Raw genomic sequence first — 23,167 nt, 5'->3', positions numbered from 1 at the left:
ACCGCTGCGCCACCGGGGCTGCCCCAATTCAGTAATTTTAAATAAATTTACAAAGTTGGGATCCCTGGGTGGCGCAGCGGTTTGGCGCCTGCCTTTGGCCCAGGGCGCGATCCTGGAGACCCGGGATCAAATCCCACATCGGGCTCCCGGTACATGGAGCCTGCTTCTCCCTCTGCCTGTGTCTCTGCCTCTCTCTCTCTCTCTCTGTGACTATCATAAATAAATAAAATTAAAAAAAAAATAAATTTACAAAGTTATGTGTTTATTACCACACTCCACTTAGAACATTTCCGTCATTCTGAAAAGATCCCTCAAGCCTGTTTATAAACAGGTCTCATTCCCCAGCCCCAGTCCTGGGTAATCAATATATCTGGTCACTGTCCCTTGTAGACTTGTTCTTTCTGAATATTTAAATGAAATATATATTAATGTGGTCTTTTGAGTTTGGCTACTGTCACCAGCATGTCTTTGAGGTGCATCCATGTTGTAACACCTGTCATTAGCTTGGTCCTTTTTTCTTTATTTTTTATTGTGGTAAAATACACATAAAAATAAACCATTTAAATCATTTTTAAGGGGATCCCTGGGTGGCGCAGTGGTTTGGCGCCTGCCTTTGGCCCGGGGCGCGATCCTGGAGACCCGGGATCGAGTCCCACGTCGGGCTCCCGGCGCATGGAGCCTGCTTCTTCCTCTGCTTGTGTCTCTGCCTCTCTCTCTCTGTGTGACTATCATAAATAAATAAAAAATTCATTAGGAATTTAAATAAATAAATAAATAAATAAATAAATAAATAAATCATTTTTAAGTGTAGAGTTGATTGGTATTAAATGCATGTACGCTAATGTGCAGCCATTACTGCTGACCATCTCCAGAACTTGTCTTGAAACTGTACCCATTAAACAGGAACTCCCCATCCCTGCTCCCCAGTAATTCCTATTATTTGTGTCTCTGTGAATTTGCCTATTTGAAGTTCTCTCTGTTGTTGTTTTACAGTAAGCTCTACACCAGTGTGGGGCTTGAACTCATGACCCCAAGATTAAGAGTCTCATGCTCAAAAAAAAAAAAAAAAAAAGAGTCTCATGCTCTACCAACTGAGCATGGTGCACCTGAGGTTCTTTGTAAAAGTGGAATCAAACAGAATTTGTCCTTTTGTGTCTGGCTTATTTCACTTAGTATGAGAATTTCACTCCTACTAAAGACTAATATTCCATTGTGAGTATGTATATCTTACTCTGTTTAACCATTCAACTATCTGCAGACATTCAGGGTCTTTCTACCTTTTGGCCGTTTTGAGTAGTGCTGCTGTAAACTCTGGGGGAGAAATAACTGTCCAGTTCCTGTTTTCACATCTTTGGTAATATGCCCAGAAGTGGAGTTGGTGGATCATATGGTCATTCTCCATTTAGCTTTCTGAGGAACCACCAAACTTTTCTGTAGAAGCTCTATCATGTTACATTTTCACCACCATTGTGCAAGGGTCCCAATTTTTCCACATTCTCACCAATACTTGCCTTTTTGAAGTTAGCTATCCAGGTGGTATGAAGTGGTATCTCATTGTGGTGGTGATTTGCATTTTCTAATGATTGCTCAGATGTTGAACATCTTTTCATGTGCTTCTTGGTCATATATTAGTATGTCTTCTTTGGGGATATGTCTGTCCAAGTTCTTTGCCCCATTTTTGGATTGGGTTGGGACTTTGCCTTTTTGAAGTTAGCTTCCAGTGGTATGAAGTGGTATCTCATTGTGGTGGTGATTTGCATTTTCTAATGATTGCTCAGATGTTGAACATCTTTTCATGTGCTTCTTGGTCATATATTAGTATGTCTTCTTTGGGGATATGTCTGTCCAAGTTCTTTGCCCCATTTTTGGATTGGGTTGGGTTTTTTGTTTTTGAGTTGTAGTTCTCTGTATTTTCTGGATACCTATCTGACGATAGCATTTGCACATATTTTCTCCCATTCTGCAGGTTGCCATTTTACTCTGCTGATTGTGTCCTTTGGACAGAATTTTTAAATTTTGATAATGTCCAAAATTATCTTTTGTTACCTGTGCTTTTGGTTACCTGTGCTTTTGGTCATATCCAAGAAATCCTTGCTAAATCCAACATCCAGTCTTTCACGGTATGTTTTCTTTTAGGAGTTTTATAGTTTATATGTTTAGGTGTTTTGTCCATTTTCAGGTCATTTTTGTACATAGTATAAAGTAAGGGGCAAACTTCATTCCTTTGCATATGGAGATCCCTGGGTGGCGCAGCGGTTTGGCGCCTGCCTTTGGCCCAGGGCGCGATCCTGGAGACCCAGGATCGAATCCCACGTCGGGCTCCCGGTGCATGGAGCTGCTTCTCCCTCTGCCTGTGTCTCTGCCTCTCTCTCTCTGTGACTATCATAAATAAATAAAAAATTCATTAGGAATTTAAATAAATAAATAAATAAATCATTTTTAAGGGGATCCCTGGGTGGCGCAGCGGTTTAGCGCCTGTCTTTGGCCCAGGGCGCGATCCTGGAGACCCAGGATCGAATCCCACGTCGGGCTCCCGGTGCATGGAGCTGCTTCTCCCTCTGCCTGTGTCTCTGCCTCTCTCTCTCTGTGTGACTATCATAAATAAATAAATAAAAAATTCATTAGGAATTTAAATAAATAAATAAAAAATTCATTAGGAATTTAAATAAATAAATAAATCATTTTTAAGGGGATCCCTGGGTGGCGCAGCGGTTTAGCGCCTGTCTTTGGCCCAGGGATTAACAAATTCCTTATGCAATTTTTTCACTGAAGTCACTGCTGTAAGCGGAAACTTACTCAGGTTGCATAGCTATTGAATGGTAAAGCAGGGATTTGAATCCAGATCAAGTGTCTGTACGCATGCGTGCACGTGTCTGTGTACCTCTTCAGTATCTGGCACATACTTTTGGTACTCAGGAAATGCCTCTTGAATTGACTAGAGACCACAGTTCACCTGTCAGAATCTGTATCACATCTCTCCTTGGGGTTTTGGCATGTATAGGTGCTTGGGCTTTGGAGTCAGACTCTCTGGGTTCAGATCCTTGCTTTCCTGCTTAGTAGTGGTTTGTCCCAATCAGGTTCCATCATCTCACTAAGGCTCAGTTTCCTCATCTCTAGAATGGAGGAGACACAGGTCCCTACTTGGAAGGAACATTATGAAGATTAGAGGAGACAACACAAGTATAGCATTTGTCATGGACATTATCACTTCTGCTTGTGGCTCGTCCTGCTCCTCTGATGTAGCTACTAGCTTGTCTTATTTTGGAGACACTTGCTCTGTGCTCCTACTTTAGAGCTGTGAGACTGAAGCTTCGTTCATAAAAAACACAGATACCAGGGGCGGCCCGGGTGTGATCCTGGGCAGGGGCAGCGATTTAGCGCCCGCCTTCAGCCCAGGGTGTGATCCTGGAGATCGAGTCCCATGTCAGGCTCCCTGCATGGAGCCTGCTTCTCCCTCTGCCGGTGTCTCTGCTTCTTTCTCTCCTCTCTGTGTTGCTCATGAATAAATAAAATCTTAAAAAAGTATATTTAAAAAAAAAAAAAAAGATACCAGGCGTGGAGATTTTGAGATCTGGTTCCAGGAGCCATGCTGCCTTTGGGTGTTCCAGTTTTTGAATATTTTTAATTGCCCTTCTAAATGAATGGAGTATTTCAGAAATACCATACCTTTTAGGGCCCATAAAATTCAGGGTCACGTTTGGAAGCAGTACAGAAATTTGAGGTAGACTAACATGTCTGCCCTGTCCTCCAACCCTCTCAAAGGTACATGTATTTTCCAGCAAACTGTTCTATCATGTTGTTAGATCACACATCCTAGGTTTTTCTTCAAAAGATAAGGTCTCCTTAGGTGTGATCCCATTTGGCAAGTAGGAGGAAGAGAAAGTCATAAAGCAAAAACTTCCAAAGTAGGATTTCATTGATCTTGTCTTTTTAGTCAGTGGAATAGTAGCCTATGAGGTGATGGGGTTGTTTTGTTTTGTTTTTTAAATATATATATTTTTCTAAATAGTGAATGAGGTAAGGGGGTGCATGTGAAACTAGAGACTGAGGGTAGGTGAGAGCATAGGGGCATCTCTGAGGAGTCTGGATGTTTAATTGCTGGTCTATGTATGACTGAACTCTAAGCCATATTTTATTATTCTAATGATTTAGATAGTTTTCTTGGAATAATTAAATATCTTTTTGAAGGAAACAGTTCTTAGCACCTCTTATCTAATTATTTTCAACAAATGAGTTTCATTTAGGCAAAAATTTTAATGTGATTTTTTTTTATAATGCTGTCTTAATTTTTTATAATGCTGTCCTTTGTTAGGCCTGGGTTCTTCAACAGTTAGAAGAGACAACCAAGTGTTTAGTAATGCCCATAGTACAGAGAGCGCAGGCAGCAAGATAGTGACTGAGTTTCTGTAAGGTGGGGGCCACAGCTGAGCGTTTCCAAATGATCATAATCCCAACAGATCTGACTATTTTATAATTTATGTTTGCCTAATCAGAATATGGAATATGAATGACATTCCATCTTTTTTGCTGGAAACCTTCAGTGCATTGTAGTTGGTTTCAGAAATTTAGAAAAAGCAGGAAAAGAAGCTACATTAACTATAGCTATTCTCTACAAAATGTGAACATCTTGGAATAATTTTTTTTAAAGATTTTATATATTCATTCATGAGAGAGACCGAGAGAGAGGCAGAGACTAGGCAGAGAGAGAAGCAGGCTCCATGCAGGGAGGCTGATGTTGGGACTCGAATCCGGGACTCCAGGATCATGCCCAGGACTGAAGGCAGGTGCTCAACCACTGAGCCACCCAGGTGTCCCACATCTTGGAATAATTTAAGCACAGTAGATGTATTGTAGCTTTGTTCTGTGAAGTCATACATTTATTTGTGTACATGTCACATGTGTTACCTATTCTATAAAAGGATAAAACCCAGGAAAAGCTTATGAAAGTCTCAGTTCTCTCTGAAAAATAGGCCCCTCGGTGAAGAAGGACTTGACTTGTGTTAGTATACGAAGGTAGCATTGACCATGTTCTTGTGTTAATTGGTACTCACCCCCAAAATAATTGAGGCAGAGAGAGTGGAGCCAGGGATTCTGACTCTCCAAACTAGTGTTTCTTTGCCTCCAGCTGCCACAGCTTTTCCACCATACATGCCAGTCTGAGGAGTGAGGTCAACGAGGACTGGTTTTGTGATTTGGATAATATAAAGATGAGCTAAGTGTATCTCTTAAGATTTCAAGAAGTATATATCATATACATGCTTTAAATGTGTGACATGCTGAAAATTATAATTCCTTAAACTTAAAAATAATTTTGAAAAAGTAAAGTTCTTATTAGTTCAGTGCTTGCTACAAGGAGGCTTTCAAAAAGTAATGTTTTTTTCAGTTCTTCTGTTTACATGCACTGTTTTGCCTGATAAACTTTTCTGTTTGCACTTTGAGCTCTTTTTTGTAGGTAGGAGTGGGATTGGTGAGCAGAGGGAAGATCTAAATTTTCTTTATACAAATTTTCATTTTTCAAACAACTTTCAGGTTTCTTTCCGGGTCAGATGGCTTGTGCTGTATCCATCCCTTTGCCTTCAGCCTGTTGGCTTTTCCTCCCTTTAGTCCTTCATCTTCCAGGCCTTCTCTCACCATGATTGTAATTGGATTGTGGTTCAGGGTTACACTTGTCTTGTGTTTCATTGAAGACAGAATTTGTGTTCTATTTCTTGTCCTCCTTGTTACTGCATGAGTATGAGAGAAACTGTTTTATTCTGTAATCCTGAAATTGGAAGTCTGTGCTCATTTCCTGTTCTATCACGGTGCCTTCAGTGCCTTTCCAGCATTTCATAGGAAAGCACATAAAATGGACCATAATCACCCTGGGAGTAGAACACTGTATTAGTTCAGGACATACCATCTTGAAAAATTCTTCCTGTGTACTTGAACCCCCGTCTCCTCCAAGTTTTGCTAAAATTTTTTGCCCCAAGTTCTGAGCAGCAGATGTCTACTAATACCATTCTTATTGTAGTTATGTCCATTACTGAAGAGTGGAGGGAACCACTTGTTCCCTACCAGCTACTTTGGTTACTTACAGACCATGTTTGCTTTTGTCCAGCCAACAAAAAGCACTTCCTAAAATTTTAAATAGTGGTTCTCCAGAGTTTGTAGTGAGAAACCATTGTTTTTTGACATTACTTTTGAGATGCATCCTTTCACCTAATTTTAGTTGGCCGAAATTATTCCAAAGTTACAATGTGGTAATTTGAAACTTGTTTTCATTTCAGCTGTAAATATGTATTTACTGTGTTTTTACTGTGTTTTGTGCTAAAATAATATTTCCCAGTATGTATCTAAAGTAGTGGTTCTCAGACTTGAATCTAAGAATTCCTCGGAAGCTTGTTAGAATGCTAATCCTTGGTATCCATCTCCAGAAACTGATTTAAGTAGGTGTGGGTTAGGACCTAGAAATTTGTGATTTTCTGCTGTTAATCCATGTGTTTGAGAAACATTGATGTAAAGGTTATATAGGGAAACTGTGTTCAGAGGTTGGGTTAGGAGAACTCTTTAACTCTTTCTTGAAATTTTGTTTTTTGTTTTGTTTTAAAGACATTTATTTAAGAGACAGGGAGCACAAGCAGGGGGTGGGGGTGCAGGGGAGGGCAGAAGGAGAGGGAGAAGCAGACTCTCTACTGAGCAGGGAGTCTGACTGGGGGGCTTAATCAGAGGACCTGGGGATGGTGACCTGAGCTGAAGCAGATGCTTCACCGACTGAGCCACCCAGGTGCCCCCCTCTTGGAATTTTGAATCCTACTCTCCTTGGTCTTTGCTTTTGGCTGGCTTAAAGCTAACTCCTTGTGTCTGTTACAATCTTGGCAGTGTTAGGTAAGATAGATTTAGAAGCAAAGAATGCCTGAAAACTTGCTTCCTGCCCTCCCAGATATGTATGTATACATATAAATGTCCATACGGATATACAACCCATATTTCTTTTTTTTTTTTCTTAAGATTTATTTATTTGGGGGGGGGGTGTGTGGAGGAGAATCTCAAGCCGACTTTGCACTGAGGGTGGAGCCTGACGTGGGGCTTGATCTCAGGACCCCAAGATCACAACCCAAGCTAAAACCAAGATTCAGGTGCTCAATAACTGTGCCACCCATGTGCCCCTCACATCCCATATTTCTTAAATTAAGGATTTTTGGTCCAAAATTGACTTAAATTTTAAGTTTGAGTTAGCTTTCTTTTACAAAGTGGATTATTATGATTCTTGTATTGAAAGGGCATCAACCTGCAGCATTCAAAGATTGGAGTTTGAATTGAGATCGGAGGAAAAATTGGAAAGCTAGTGCATAGATCCAATGGGCAAAGGATTTGATAATGCACTGCCTGAGAAAATGGCAGCGAACACAGGTATTCAGGTCAGGATAAAGTACCTTTGCCTTGTTTTGCAATTAAGCATTCTGTAAGGGCCTATAATGTGCCTTCTTTAGACAAGATAGTTTGCTGTTGGGTTACAGAGATTAATCTGCTAGAGAGCCTGCCTGAAAGAAGGCCACAGCTCTGTAACAGAGTTGATCTGGAATTAGCTAAAGTACAGTAAGCAGTGGGCCACAGGATGCTCATACCTGTTGGAGGGGATCTTGAGTATAGGAGACTACAATCATCCTTTCTTCCCAGTTCATCTTTGCTCAGCCTTGACTTTCTAATATTGCTGGATATCTATCCCTCCAATTCCTGCCTTCTTTGTTAGTACACATAGTGCTATCATTCTACTCCTTTCCAAAGTGAATTGTTTGTGAGATTTTTCCTAATAGAGAGACTATTGTTCTGTGCCTCTTGAAGAGGGAAAAAAAAAAAGAGTATGGTTATAACATGCAAATAGTTATACTGTAGTCAGAGCTGTGCTCTTACAGCTGTTAGTCTTACAGAGGCCCTTATAACCATAGGTGAGCTGGAGTACAGGAGAAGACTAAATTGAACTGAAAACAGGGAGGGGAAAATAGGCCAAGGCACTGGGGAGGAAGATGAGCTGGGTGTTAGTAGCCTTTCTTATGCTTGCTTCGTATTCTTCCTCACTGTTTTCTCTTTTTTCCTCCCTCTTTATTTTGTGGCTTCATGGCACTGAAATGTTGTGTATTACCCATTTGGGGGCCAGCTTCTCAGTGATTAACATTCTGTTAGCTTGTCCTTTCCAGGTGCTCTGTAGTGAATGTGTGCTCTATCAGCTTTTTATTGGCATTATTGAGTTTTGTTTGGGGAGGGATGTTTGTTTTACTATTTTCCTTGCATCTTGTTGATCACTCATCTCCTGTTTTGGTTCTGCTTTGTTACCTGGCATAAGCAGAAATTTACCTGGAGTTTTTAGCAAGGTGGCACCCTTCTGCATTCCCCAGTTGAAGAAGAGCAGTTGGCCAGTGGGAGAGGTCTGCCTCTCTGACTGCTGTGTGGTTTGGGGGAGGTTGCAGCAGGGTAACAAGGTTGGGAGGACCCACATGTGCCCTTGACTCAGATCTCCTGAGTCATACCTTATCATCAGTGTGGAATGGCCTGTGTCGTCATTCAGCACTTTTTAAGTCATCCATCCACATAGGTTAATCAAAGAGGACTTCAGGTTGCTGTTGGATAGGAGTTTGAATATATGGAGATCAGATTGGATAATGGTCCACTTGTTCGGTATTCAGAATCCTTAGAACATCAGCTTCAAATATTTATTTTTCTCAGGTTTTATTTTGAAATCATTTCACAATTATAGAAAGTTACATTGATAGTATAAATAATTCCCATATAAAAAAAGTAATTCCCATATACCTCTTAGCAAGATTTACCTACTGTTAATCCTTTGCCACATTCACTCTCATTCTCTCTTGTATTTTTTTCTGAACTGTGTGACAGTAAGTTTGTGCATCCTGTCCGTTTACCATGTAATGCTTGCACATTTTCTGATAAGGCCATTCTTGTATTTTCAAAGACAGTTCACTTATCAAATAAAGGAAGGAAACTTAACACTGATCTAATAGAATTCTCTAATACAGTCCACTTTTGGATTTCTCTCTTTTTCCCATCATGTCCTTCCTTCATTAATTTTTCTCCAGTCCAGGATCCAGCCCAGAATCACCTGATGCATTTAGTTACTATACTGCTTTATTTTCCCTGAGTCAGGAGCACTTCTTTCACCTTTCCTTGTCTTGTAGGACATAGACATTGTTTGAAGAGTGACCATTTATTTACAGAATCCTCTCAATCTAGGTTTGTCTGATACGTCCTTGTGATTAAATTTAGGAGCTGTAGTGTTGGCAGGGATGCTCCACTAGTGACGCGTGCTTCTCAGTGCATCACATCAGGAGGCAACATGCCCATCTGTCCCATTATCAGTGATATTAATTTTTTATCTTTTAGTTAATGTGGTATCTGCCAGATTCTTCCATTTAAAGGATTGTTATTTTTCATTTTGTAATTAGGAATGTGTGGAGTGGTAATTTTGAGACTCAGTATACACTATTACCTGTCGAGCCTGCATCTGCAAAGACTTTCAGTGTGCTTTGGTCATTTTGGCTGAATCAGTTTTTACTGTGGTAGTTGAGGTCTGTGCACTGAATTGCACAGACTCAGTAATATAGGAGGGAGTCTATTCCAGCTTTTGGATTCCCTAGAATCAGAAAGTGTCCTATGTTGAACTGGAATTTGTCTTCTGAGACTTCCACACATTGTTTCAAATTCTGTACTTTTGCACCACATGAGATAAGCCTGCTCTTTTCCTCCTCTGTAACAGCCCTTCAAAACGCATTGCTTTCTGTCTCTTCCCTAGGTTACTTCCATTTCTCACAGTCATTTCTTGTGAGAGATGGCTTTCCTGAATTTGTAGCCATCCTGTTGGTTACCTGATGGCATTCATTCATTAGCACCATCCCTTCTCATGGGGAGCCATATCCAGGTACCTGTTCTAGGTGTGGTTGATTAGGACACTGGACTGCTGTTGCACCACATTAATCTAGATTGATGCTCGAAGCACCAGGCTTTGGAGACAAATAAATCTGGATTCAAGGCCTATCTCTGTCACTTATTGGCTCTGTGATCTTAAACAGGTTTCTAGCATCTCCAGACTCTTCAGCTCCATAATCTGTAAGGGGTTAGTAATAATTGTACCCACCCTTTATGGTGGAATGAGGATTAAGTGTGCATGTAACATTTTCAGGATGGGGCCTATTACACTGTAATCACTCATTAAATGTTATTGTTATCATTCAGAAAGTGTGCTTCTGTTTTACAGCCCAAGATATGGTACCATTTATTTGTTAGCTATTGTGTTTTACTGTAGGCTTATTTAAACCTAAGGCGACACTCAAGAAGTTTGAGTTCTGCTGCAGCACAGGGGAGACTCTTGGACAAACACTTCAACTCGTGTGAAAGTTACTCCCATCGAGTTATAGCTTTTATGAGGCTTGAATTATTTCTTAAATCATTTATATGCACAGTATAAGTAAAATATAAACAATTTTCTTTTATAGTAAATATGCAGTAGCTTATTTCAGTGTTAAGTAATACTTTAAAAATGCTCAGTGAAAAAAAAAAAATGCTCAGTGAAATTTGAGTATTGGGATGTTACTTCTCATATTTCTAAACCATGTTGCTATTATAATTAGTAAGTTTACTCTGTGAAGTACTAAATCATCTCCTAAAATTTTTTGTAGAAAATTTGAGACCCATGTTATACGTGTAGGTGGGAAGTAGTTAACCTGGGTATTCTAGGACACTTTGATTGAATGCAGTTCTGTTTTCCAGGCAAGCCTTCCTGTAACAATAGTGCTACTATAGAAATTTGAATCTGTGGGTAAATGTACTGTAAACTTTCATAGTAGATGTCCGAAACCGACCTCTTACCTCTATCAAAACAGGACCAGGGATCTCATTCTCTCTACCCTGGAGTGTCCCAAGGATACTGAAGTCATCCCCTTTGACTGTAAAATTTTTTCTTTAGTTGCTGGCTGTTTGTGCTAAATAAATTAACTAAACTTTAGAAAAGCAAAAAAGTATACCTAGTTTTGCTTATTTTGGGTATAGATGGTATATAAAAAGTAATTCTTGCTCACCTAGCCTGGGGCCAGGTGAAGAAAAATTTATATGGTGAAGTTACATGTTGCTATATTGGTGTCAAATACCAAATAAAATGTTTTTATTACTTAATTTTACTTCAACAAGCCTTTTTATGTAGCTATAATAGTGAAAACACTTTAAAAATTTTAGACAATTAAAATGTACACAATTTTAACTGTCTCAACTCTGTTTCATGTTAAATGTGTTACAGGAATGAATCTGAAGTCTGCTGCAGTAAAACACTGAAGGCTTTACAATGTTTTCTTGCATAAAACTCAAACTTTAAGTAGCTGCTTATGAGGCTAGGGAAGGCAGGAGGCTAATGTGTGTCTCAAGATACAGGACAGCTGTTTGCCCATCAACCTCAACTGTGTGAGTAGACTTAACCTGTAGCCCTAGGTCATTGGGAATAGTAACTAAATTTTTTAAATCTAAAGTGTTTGACGATACACTTGAGTCAGCATGATGACACATTTTTTTTTAGAGTCTGTTTTTTTTCTGGTGGGTAGGATACTGAGGGTGGAGTGGGTGGTAGATTTTTATTTATAAAATATTTTTGAGAAAAAAATATTAAGTATCAGTGATCATGCATCTTTTTTCAGATATATTTTAAGCATGGGAATTTGTATTAACTGATCTTATTAGAGTGAAGCAAAAGATTTTAATTCTTAAGATTGCAGCTTCTTTTACAGTTTCTTTCATAGCATTTTTATATTAATATTTTTACCAAACAACCATAAAAATGTATTTTGGGAATACAGTGTTCTGTATTAATATAGGAAATTGCTCTTAGGAATAATTTCATAATTTAAATTACAATTAAATTGCTTAATTTTTAAATAGTTCTGTTTAACCAGACAAAGCATATACTTCCAAATAAATAAATTCTTGTTGTCTAAATGCAGTTTGGAAGTCTTTTCAACTTACCAACTTTGTGTTTTAAAGGCTTGCTTTGATAATATAAGTACCTATTGAAGAAAAAATTCTTTTTCTCATATTAAAAGTTACTGCCTTAGGAATCAACAGGAGGCCAGCGGGGGTGGGGGCTTTTTTTTTTTTTTTGTCCCCCCTGCTGTTCCCTGGTTGTGTTTTTTCTTTTGTTTATTTTTTTCCTTTGTTTTGTGTTGGGTTTTTTTTTTCCTACGTGGATTTAGGAGTAAGACTCTTAACTTGATTTTCCCCCTTAGAGGAATACATGATACGTATAGATGAGGTGATTAAAATACAAGATGTTGCTGTGAGCAAACTGTCACATGGAGTGGAGGGAATGGTATTTGCATGAAGATGAATTTGCTTTCTCTTTCACATCACAAATGTCTTGGTGGAAGAAAAGTCAAAGTTGACAGTCTTTAGAATCAGTGAATGAGAAGACATTTAAGAAGCTCATGAGGAGCATGCCCCATGTATGAGGTCAGGTCCCAGATGTCCCTTTGCACAGCATGTTTTATTGAACGAGTGACTTCAGCCTTTCTGTGCTTTAGTGCCTGTAATCTGGAAAGCAGACATTACAATCTGATATGGGATCTTGTGAGGCTGAGTGAGTCATCAATACTTGTAAAATACTGTTATTATTTAAACTTTTGCTTCTTTAAGAGGAGGAATACTAAATGGTATATTCCAAATCCTCAGAGGAATAGATTTTAAAGGCTTTAGGATTAAGAATTTGGAAAGTCACAAAGTTAAGGGGTTTTGAGGTAGGTATCATGGGAGGCATTTCCTTAGTAGTAGGATGGAAATCCTTAACTCTTCTGCCCTCCTGTTCCCTGTCAGCTATGTACACTAGCCCTGTTTCAAATTCTCAGTAGCCTGGTGTGGCTCATGTATTTTCTAGGTAGTTGGATTTGGATCTAGGTAGTGCAGTTCTGTTAAATGTGACATTTCTCAGTGACACACAACTCTTTACTTGTCTGGAACACAAAAGATTGGCTCTTGCATCAGACTTAAGTCTACAAAGGAAGAGGAAAGTAAACAAAAATATTTCTTTCAAAATCTTGGTGAAAGTTAGGTGTGTTTTCTCTGGGTTTTAGGTAAAGTGATTTTTAGGCAATATACAAAAATCATTACAGCTTTTTTGCAGTGAAGGCATGGATGAGCACTGAGGGGGCCAAGCAGTGTTCCAGGTATTGAATTCTGTCTGTATTGACTGCTGCTCGGATTAAAGCAAGCCATTTTTTATGTTTGGATGCTGCTTCATCAGAGTGCTTTCTGATACAGAAGCATCTTTGAAAGAGTGGTGGCATGGGTGGTACACGAATCTGAAGACTTTAAGGAAGGGCTAGGTATCAGTTGGCAGTTTTAATTGAAGGGGAATCTTCTCTCTTTTGGACGATCCTGCTACAGGCACCAAAGCAGTCTGGATTTTAGCCTGAGAATCACTCTTACTGTGTATTTAGAAATAGTGCAGGAGTTCAGGGTATACCAAGAAGTAGAAACATGGCTCTGTGTTCTACAGGAGCTCACTGTTTGCTAGATTATAATCAAAGAGCAGAACACATTTGGACAGATAACTGTTCTAACTAAAGAAAGGATAAAAGAATGAAAAATCCTAAAAGAATTGCAAGAAGTTTGCAGCCTTGGTATCTTTTAATGTATCTGATATTCTGTCTCTTCCCCATCCCCACATCTGAATTTAGGTTGGTTCATTGAGTCATGTGATCACCCAGGTCTAGTTAGCTTAACTGGAGTATTACCCATGGTACCATCAGAACAGCAAGAGTTGCAAGTAGTGCAGAATCTATTAAAGGGGGATGTTCACAGGGAGACAGTGATTGGCGTGTCAATTTTAATTTCTGTAACTGAAAAGTGGGTGGTGGGGGTATGCTCCTGGAGCTCCCCTCATGGGGATACAGTGGGAACCGAAGGCCGTACTTCATGTAAGGCCGTAGCACAGGGCCTCATACGTAGTGATAAGGGCTGACTTGTTCAGTGAGAGCCTACGAATACATATCTAAGTGTGTGGCTTTCTGATTTGATTTTTTAATTTAGAGGAAAAGTTTGGAGAATATAAGATGGAATGATGACCTATGGATACCTACTCAGAGTATCTTAAGCCAGAGGTGGAGTGGCCACCTAACCAGGCCTGTGGTCTGATGATGCTCTGGAGTTGTTGGTGGTAGCCTCCCAACCCTAGCCCAGGTTGGCTTGCCATCGGGCACTGTGTGCTCTTAACCAGGAACTTAGGGTGGATTTTCTGTATTCTAGCCATTAAAACCTCTTTGTTTAAATGCAGTCTTTTCTAGAAACCTGATCTGTAAAAATACTAGAGGAGAGAGGTTTCCGTGTGCCATCTCCTCTTTGTCCTCCCACTCCCTGCCCTCTGCCTCCACAGTAGTTGAGTAGAACGAAGCACACACAGTGAGACACAAACCCGATGAAGGACCGCTGGAATGCTAAGCATATATGCTAAGTCCATGCACACCCTCAGATGCTTGCAGATTTTGTGACTCTGGCTTCTGGCACACTGCCCATTAACTGAAGTTGGGCCATGATATTATTGTTTATATTAAAAGGTGATATCAGTAAACAACCCCCAGAAACGTGTACTTTACTTGACAGATCTGTTGACCCTTTCACGTTATGCTCTACTTACCAACTGTAGAGGAAATGATCTTAAGTCATATGAGTCAAGTTAATTGAACTTCTAGATAATTGATTTTTCTTTTCTTTCGGATATTTTACCTCTTTGCTGATCATATTCTTCTTTGCCTTAACTGCTAGGGTGAATAGAGTCAAATGGATGGCTTCTATTTCACAAATACACCCTTATGGGCATGTGTTTATTGACAATATACCTGACCTCTCCTTGCTTTTCCTTCCATTTTTCACTGTATCAGCCATTTTTGCTTGCTTCTAATGTCATACAGCATGCACTTTTAAAGTCACTTGAACTCCTTTTCAGAACAGCAGGAGGTGCATCAACAGTGGTGGTGGTGAGGTATTAGTGAACAGTTCTGGAGAAACCCTCCTTCCTACTCTAGGGGATTGGGTTCCCTGTGGCCTGCAGGTTTACATGCAGAGCCACTCCCACCTTCTTCTGTTCCGGGCCTCTAGTGAGTTTTTCACTGGCAGTTATCCAAAATGACCAGTGTGTCCTTTCATGAACTTCAGAGAGGAGGATTTAGAAACCATTCCCTCTCACTTTTAGTCCAGAAGGCCGTATGGCTTCAGTAGTCAGGGAGGATGTGCTCAGAGGTTTGCTAGCGGGCAATCAGTCTGTGATGAGGGCGCCTCTTGGGTTAGCTGTGGGCAGGTGAGGATTCTTGGCTTTATGACTGCAGCTTCTACCAAGTACCTGGCACTGTGCAGCTTTCCCTCACAGAGGGGCCTGCAAGGGGTTGACTTAAAAGCCACCAAAATTGGAGATTTATATTACTGTTTATAGGTCATAAAGTGTTCCACAATCATGGTCTCAATTGATTTCCTAAAGTCCTATAAATTAAAAAAGACAGATTATCACTAAATTTTAACATGAGGAACCAGAGGCTGACCATTTATCTACATTGAAGGTGGCAGAGTCAGAACCAACTTGAAGATTAAGTCCATTCTTTGTTCTTTCTACTCTGCCATACTACATATCAGGTTGTCCTATGTATATACGGTTGTTTGTGATGGTTCATAGTTGTTCTTCTCACAATGTATTTGTTATCCCTCTCTCCAAGGTATTACATTTTAACTGAAAAAGAGTTATCAGCTTCTGGAATGTCTTGCAATTACTTTGGGCAACTATTTTTTTAAATACCTCTATGAAAGTAGAGTACCAAAAACTGTGTTTTTTGGTATTGCTTATTAGCATTTTGTGGAGGTTTTTTTTTTTTTTTTTTAAGATTTTTATTTATTTATTCATGAGAGACACACACACACAGAGAGAGGCAGAGACACAGGCAGAGGGAGAAGCAGGCTCCATGCAGGGAGCCTGATGTGGGACTCGATCCTGGGTCTCCAGGATCACGCCCTGGGCCAAAGGCGGCGCTAAACCGCTAAGCCACCTGGGCTGCCCTTCATTTTGTGTTTTTGTGGCTGATAGGGCTTACTGTAATTTTGGAGTTGGATGTGATATCTACAGATATGTGAAAATCACACATTAATATTCCTGTCCTTATACATCTATTGATCCTCGAGCAGAATTGTATCATGCCTACTGTTCTACAGTTCCTGATAAATCAGTAGGCACCACAATAAGCTTATCAAGCAGGACACCCTTGTAGGAAGGGCTGTGACAAAAGAAAGTGAAACTGATTCACTCTTGTATAATTTTACTATCTTTTCTGATAGCATTCCACCTAAAACATTTTGGAAACCATTCATTTGTTCATCCAGAATCTGTTTGAGAATTTCCTCTGTGCCTGGCATTTGGTCTAGAACTGGGATTGGCACACTGTGGCCTGCTAGCCAAACAAAACCTTTTGGCCACCTCTTTGTGTAAATAAAAGTTGTATTAGAACACAGCCCATCCATTTTTATAATGTGGTGGCTTCTCATTATCAAAGTGAAGTAGCCCCAATGGACTGTCACAGAGTACACAGAGCCTTGGGTCTTTTAGAAAAAGTTGATCAATCCCTAGTCTGCACCGCTGGGGTAAAACCCTGAGCAAACCAAGTAATTGGTTTGTGTATTTAATACATTTTTTTCTGTTCTAGTCTAGTCTACTCTTAGTCCTTACAGACCATATTATCCACTAATCATTCATATTTCAGTTTGTATTAAAGAACACTGTTGATTCCTAGAAGTTACTGTCTGTTTTACTGGTATCAGTGCTAGGCCTTTCCCAGAGATGAGATGCAGAGTAGGGGCTGTGTGCCCAAGCTCTGTCCTGGGGTGACTCTAATGGGACATGTGGCTGGAAAACAGGCAGGAGGAAGACTCTGCTCTGGGATGCCAGTGTGTCAGAGTAGGTCAGTGAGGCAGAACATGAAATAGTAAAGCCAGTTATTCATATAAAAAGTGTTGCACGGTTTCAGGGGAATGGAAGAGATTTAAATGTGAAGGTTGGCTATATTAGAAGAAATCAGAGAGATTCATTCACAACTACTGGAAGCTGCATTGGAGATTTGCCTTAGGGGAAGAGTGTCCTGAAACAGTGATGGGGCAGAGAATGAGGCACAGTCTTCATGATTGAATTACAAGCTTCAAGATCAAAGAGGAGAGAATTTTAAAAAGTGATTTTGCATGTGGATCTTGCATATATAAAAATCGTATTCTGTGTTAATCTTTTTGAGAAAAAGAGTGAATGAAAACCCATAAATGTGGAACCCAGTGGGAAATAGGAGAGGGTCCCTCCCCGTCCCCCTCACTTTTTTGCAGAGAAGGAGATTCAGTTGCCTTGTGCAGATAGTAACTGTGTCTTGATTCTTTAAGGTATACAATGTGGAACCTAGGTCAGTTTGAGAACCTAAAATTGCATCTTAGGTTTAATGATAAAATTACTACATATAGTGTTCGAACCTCCTAGTGAAGCCCTCCCTCAGCGGGCTGAATTGGAAAACACATCCATGAGCTTGGAGCATTGGAGCATGAAGCTAACCATCTTTGTTCAGTGCATACACTACCTAACCAAAGTAGTGTCCCCTGCTGGCAGACCTGGATCTCTTGTCAAACAGCAAGTTCAGTTTTTTTTTAAAGAAGAGTCTATTCCAGTTTCTTGCCTTGTAGTAAATATTTGAGCACTCCAGGTTGTGTGCTGGCAAAGTGGCAGGGCTACTTCGTTTGTGCATGCATTCTGCAAATACTGAATGCCTACCATGTGCCAAGCATTATTTTAAGCAGCACTGAACAAAATGGACAAATTCCCTGCTGTTACTGAGATAGCATTTTAGTAGGGGAAAGACAGACAAAATAAATGTGACTTAATAGTAAATTAAGATTGAAATTAAGGACATTGAAGAATAATAAAGCTGGAAAGGCTAATGATGCTGGGGGTAATTTTAAATAGAGTGGTAACGGGACATTCTCCCCCAAAGGGTGACATGCGATTAAAGGCCTGAGGGAGGTGAGGGAACCTGCTCATGAGGTTGTCTGGGGGGTGGACGGTAGAAGTACAAAGTCCTCAAGACGAAGGCAGACCTGGCTTGCCTGGAGGTATGTATTGTCAGGGAGTCGGGGAGCCAATGATGAGGAGCCTCTGTCATGGTAAGGAATTTGACTTTTACTCTTGGTAACCGGAAAGCCTTTGGAGGATTTTGAGCAAGCTAGTGGTGTGATGTGCTCTGGATCTTAACATGATCACGGCTGGTATTGAAAATAGACTATAGGAGGACAAGAACAGAAGCAAGGGGATTTCTGTACTAGCAACTAATGTTATCAATTGCTGTATAACAGAGTACCTCAAAACTTAAACAATTGATGATCTCACATAATTTCTGTCAGGAATATGGAGGTAGTTGAGCTGCGTGGTTCTGCCTCAGGGTCTCCCGTGAGGTTGCAGTCCTCTGGAAACTGAACAGGGCTGAAGGATGGGCTCCTGAGTTCACTCACATAACTCTTGGCCAGAGGCCTTCCCAATGGATGATCAAGAGGGAGAGAGAGAGAGCAAGGCAGTAGCCACAGCATCTTTCATGGCTAGGTCAGAAGGGGTACAGCATTGCTTACATGGTATTCTGGATCAACACTGATACAGTGTGGGAGAGGGCTAAGGGGGGCCTGAATACCAGTGGCCTGAGGATCCCTGGGGCCACTTGGGAACTGGCTGGCAAACAAGTAGAAAATGAGGTTTTTAGAATATACCATTTTAGAGTCAGTGTTAACAAATCCCATACCTAGGAACGTCTAACAAGGTAATACAAGTCCTCTTCATGAACACTGTAACACGTTGGACATTTAAAGGAGACCTAAGTAAATTGAGGCTTATGCTGTGTTTGTACATCTGAAGATTGAACATAATCCTGTTGGGTATTTTTTTTTTTAATAGAAATTGACAAACCAACTCTAAAATTTGTATAGAAATGCAAAGAGCCATAAAGAAGCAGCACAATCAAAAAAAAAAACAAGAAAACAAACAAACAAAAAAAGCAGCACAATCTTGAGGAAGAATAAAACTGATAGTAGATGTTTGAGCCTGAACTAATACCAGATATCCAAAATCTATAGTAGTTCAGAACAGGATAGACAGTCAAGTGGACTGCTAGAGTGAGTGTGAGAGGCTTTGTATGTACATGGTGCCCAGTGCGTGGACAGAGATGAGGTTGTAGTGCCGCTGGGAAGGGCAGTCTCTTTAATAATGGCTTTAGAGTAATTAGGTAGCCATGTGCAGAAACACATGAATCTGAATCTCTACCCATACCTTATTTAAAAAAAAAAACAAAAAAAACCCAACCCTGGATGGATTGCAGACTGCAGTGTGAAAGGTGAGGTTCTAAAATGGAGGAGAGGACATGTTTATGACCGTGGAGTAAAGCACAGACTTAGTAAATCACTGGCTATCAACATACGAGAAAAGTTTATCAGTATTGTTAATCTATCAATCCAACAGGTTCAGGATGCATGAAAACCTTAAACAGGCACTTGACACTAGAGGACCCCCAACTGGCCAGTAAGCACATGGAGGTGTGTTCAGCTGCCTTAGTCTTCGCAATAGTAGGAAGCCTGAGACAGCTGAGACATCACTACACCCATGAGAACACTTAAAATAGAAAGACAGACGCATTGGTTCTCAGGTCTGCTGTGACAGTTTACCTCAAACCGGAGGCTTAGAAACAGCAAAGGTTTCTTCTCCCACAGTTCTGAAGGCCCATGGTTCAAGATCAGGTGTTGGCAGTGCCATGCTCCCTGCGGAGAAGCTTCTGGAGAGAATGCTTTCTTTGTTTCCAGATTCTGGCTGCAGGCATCCCCTGGCTCCTGGCCACATCACTCCAGGCTCTACCTCTGTCTCTGCACCCCCTTCTCTATGTGTCTCGGAACTCCTTCCGCCTCTTACAGTTCAGGCCCACCAAGGAAATCCAGGGCAAGCTCCCCCTCTTAGAAGGTAATGTTCACAGGTTCCAGGGGATAGGACATAGACAGGTCTGGGGCCACTACTCAGCCCTGTGCAGCACAGTGTGCCACATACTGGTAAAATGGGGAGTAACTGGAATGCTCTTTTGTTACCAGGAGATATTCTTTCATTACCAGTAGAATTGTACGAATTGTTTCACTTTGGGAAACTGGTAGCACCTGCCAAGGATGAACATACATGCAGTAGAGCATGCCTGTGAAACCTTCTGGAAGATGAATAGGCTACAGTGAGGAAGCCTTTATCATTAATTTATATGGAAGACTTTTGAGTGTTCCCAGACCCAAAAATATGTCAGGATACATTGCTAACACGCATACACCATAAACCAAGATGAAGCCCAGATGCTCACAGATGCAGTTACAAGCTGTGGTGGGCTGGATGCTGAGGTGCTGAGCGTGGCTGGGGGGTGCGCACTGTCTGTAAACTTGTAGTGAACGCTGTTTCTGCTTGGTGTCTCTTCTCATAAAAGCTAAAATAATCTTCGAATTTCTCAAAATAGGTACTAAATGTAGATCTTTCTTAAATTGGAGCAACAGGACACAAACCTTGGAAAGGCAGGGGATATGTGTATGTCCTGTGACCAGCATTTCCACTCCTATATATTTATACACACACACACACACTCAGGAGAAATGTGTGTGTTAATCAAAAGACACATGTTCAAAACCACAGTATTTGTCATATTCCTAAACTGAAAAGTCCCCAACCCCTGTCAACATTAGAATGAATCACGGTTTATTTGTACAGTCAAATACTCTAGATAGCAGTAAGAATGAATGCACTACAGTTAGACACGTTAGCAACATTGAATCTCAGAAACAGTGTAAGAGCAGCCAGATACCGTGTGTATACACTATATTTCCATTTATAAAAATTGAAGAGCAGAAGCTACTCTAGGGATTTTGAACCACACAGTGACTTTAGAGAAAGGGTATACCTGGGAGAGGTGTGAGGAAGCTTTTGGAGCTTACTGGTGATGTTCAGTTCTTATGGGGGCACCAGTTACAGTGTTCAGTTCACAAGCATTTAAGCTTTACGCTTACGTTTTTTTCTTTACGTTTTTTTTCTTTAATTTTCTTTAAATCCAATTAATTAACATATACTGTATCATGAGTTTCAGACGTAGAGTTCAATGATTCATCAGTTGCGTACAACAGCCAGTGCTCATTCCATCACATGCCCTCCTTCCTGTCATCCCTCAGCCCTCGCCCCTCCTAGTATGTTTTTCTGGGTGAAAAGAACGATAAGTAGTGGGAATTGTGTTGATTTCTTTCTTTCCTTTCTTTTCTTTCTTTCTCTATCCAGAATATCTCACTTGGACTAATGGAGTACTACCTTCATTTTGATATCATTGATTATTCCCTTAAGTTGGAAGAGTTTTGTAGGGCAACATTTTGTACTTCCCTAAGGACTTGAATTAATTGCAAGTGAAAGCAGCCCAAATGGAACTAAAGCAGAAGCAGGATTTGTCTCCCATAACTGGGAAATCAGAGAGTTAGAGATGCCCTCAGCAAGGTGGATGCTGGAGTTCAGACCCTGGTGGATCTTGGCGCTCTCCTCCCTCTCTACCTCTCTACCCATTTTGGCTTTGCTTACCCTATTTTTAATTGTCATGTGGAGACTGTCAGTTGTGGCAAAGAGGGCCCCAGCTACACCTAGGTGTCTGTCGTTGGCCTCTTCCCCAGCAGGACCAGTAAAATCCAGGGAGGACTGACTGGCCCAGCTTGAGACACTGCCCACCTGTGAGATGGTCCGGGCCCAGGGAGGGGTGGCTAGGCCTACCGCATACAAATGGAATGCTCTTGCCACAGGGAAGAGGTTCTGTTACCTGAAGGAAAGAACATGCTAGGCAGACCAGGACTACCTATTTCAGGAGTACAGATATCTTCCAGGTGCAGCTACTGGGTGATTTTGTAATTATTCAGATACTTTAGCCTTGTTAAGGAGAAGATGGCATGCAATGCAGAGGTGGGTTTGTACCAAGAATATTTCTGCCACTTTTCACATTGTCACTGCACTTCTGTATAAACCTGAGGATACAGGTGTGGATGAGAGATTGCCTTTTCTTGTCCTTTCCCTTCCTGGGTGGTAAACATATACTAAATTAAGAGATGCGACTTTAGCAAGAGCAAATGATACTTAACGTTTATGTTCCGTTTGGATTAGAGAATCGCACAGTTGAGTGCCTCTGCTGGAGCCCCATGTCTACCTGGCCTCCCTGCCTCATCTGTGGCAATGCTTACACTAAAGTCACCTGCTTGGGGCACCTGGGTGCCCAATTGGTGAAGCACCTGCCTTTGGCTCAGGTCATGATCTCAGGGTCCTGGGATCAACCCCTGCATCAGGAACCTCAAATAAATGAATACAATCTTAAATAAAGTCACCTGCTCATTTAATAGAGAATGGAGAGTTTACAAACTTTGGGCTTGTCACCTATTTTTGTTCAGCTAAGAATGGTTTTCATGTTTTTAAGTGGTTAGGGAAAAAATTAAAAGAGTAACATTTTGTGATGTGAAAATGCTGTTGAAATTCAAATTTTGTGGCCATAAACATAGTATTTTTGAAATACGGCCATGCTGGTTGGTTTAGAACTGTCCTTAGCTGCTTTTACAGGACACAGCAGAGTTGAACGGTTGTAAAAGCAACAGTATGGCTTATGAAGCCTAAAATATTTACTGTCTGGTCACGTACAGAAAAGTTTGACAACCCTTGATTAAACATTGTTGGGCAGAATGTAAACAATGCCTTATAAGCTACTTTGTTGGAAACAAAGAGTTAATTATTTGCTGGGAAAGAATGAATATAGAGTTCCTCCAGTGATGCTACCCTCACATGAGCCAGACGGCACCTTTGTGTTTTTCAGCCCAAGCAACAGCAGGAAAGACAGCCTGACCTAGGGCGTGGGGAACTGCTGTACACAGACACGACTACAGAGCATCCTCCGTGCAGTAGGAACCCCAATCCAGAGTCCCTATACTTTTATACTTTTATCAGAGTGAGTAGCTTTCATCCCAGGTAGTTTATATCAAGTCATACTTTCTGATCTATTTGCTTTATGAACTTTCCCAGTTTTTTTGGTCATCTCTGCAAAGGTTCTTGACCCCCAGAACA

The 23,167-nt window shown here is 40.7% G+C and overlaps 1 protein-coding gene across 8 annotated transcripts in view; it reads left to right on the top strand.

Moving 5' to 3' along the window:
* The window catches only part of ZFAND6 (zinc finger AN1-type containing 6), a 64,407-nt gene that overhangs the window by 19,616 nt on the left and 21,624 nt on the right, over window positions 1-23,167 (top strand). For 3 of the 8 annotated variants that reach the window (XM_041751792.1, XM_041751791.1, XM_041751790.1), the window contains one exon: window positions 11,282-11,442. The exons of 4 other annotated variants lie outside the window; for them this stretch is intronic. The gene's annotated coding sequence lies outside the window, so the exon portion shown is untranslated. Of the gene's footprint in view, window positions 1-11,281; window positions 11,443-22,919; window positions 23,052-23,167 lie in introns of those variants that run through there. One more of the 8 variants, XM_041751794.1, reaches the window with a different exon arrangement.

The sequence above is a fragment of the Vulpes lagopus genome, chromosome 4, assembly GCF_018345385.1.
Source record: "Vulpes lagopus strain Blue_001 chromosome 4, ASM1834538v1, whole genome shotgun sequence".
Classification (NCBI taxonomy): Eukaryota; Metazoa; Chordata; class Mammalia; order Carnivora; family Canidae; genus Vulpes; species Vulpes lagopus.
This window is presented reverse-complemented; position numbering and strand designations above follow the sequence as displayed.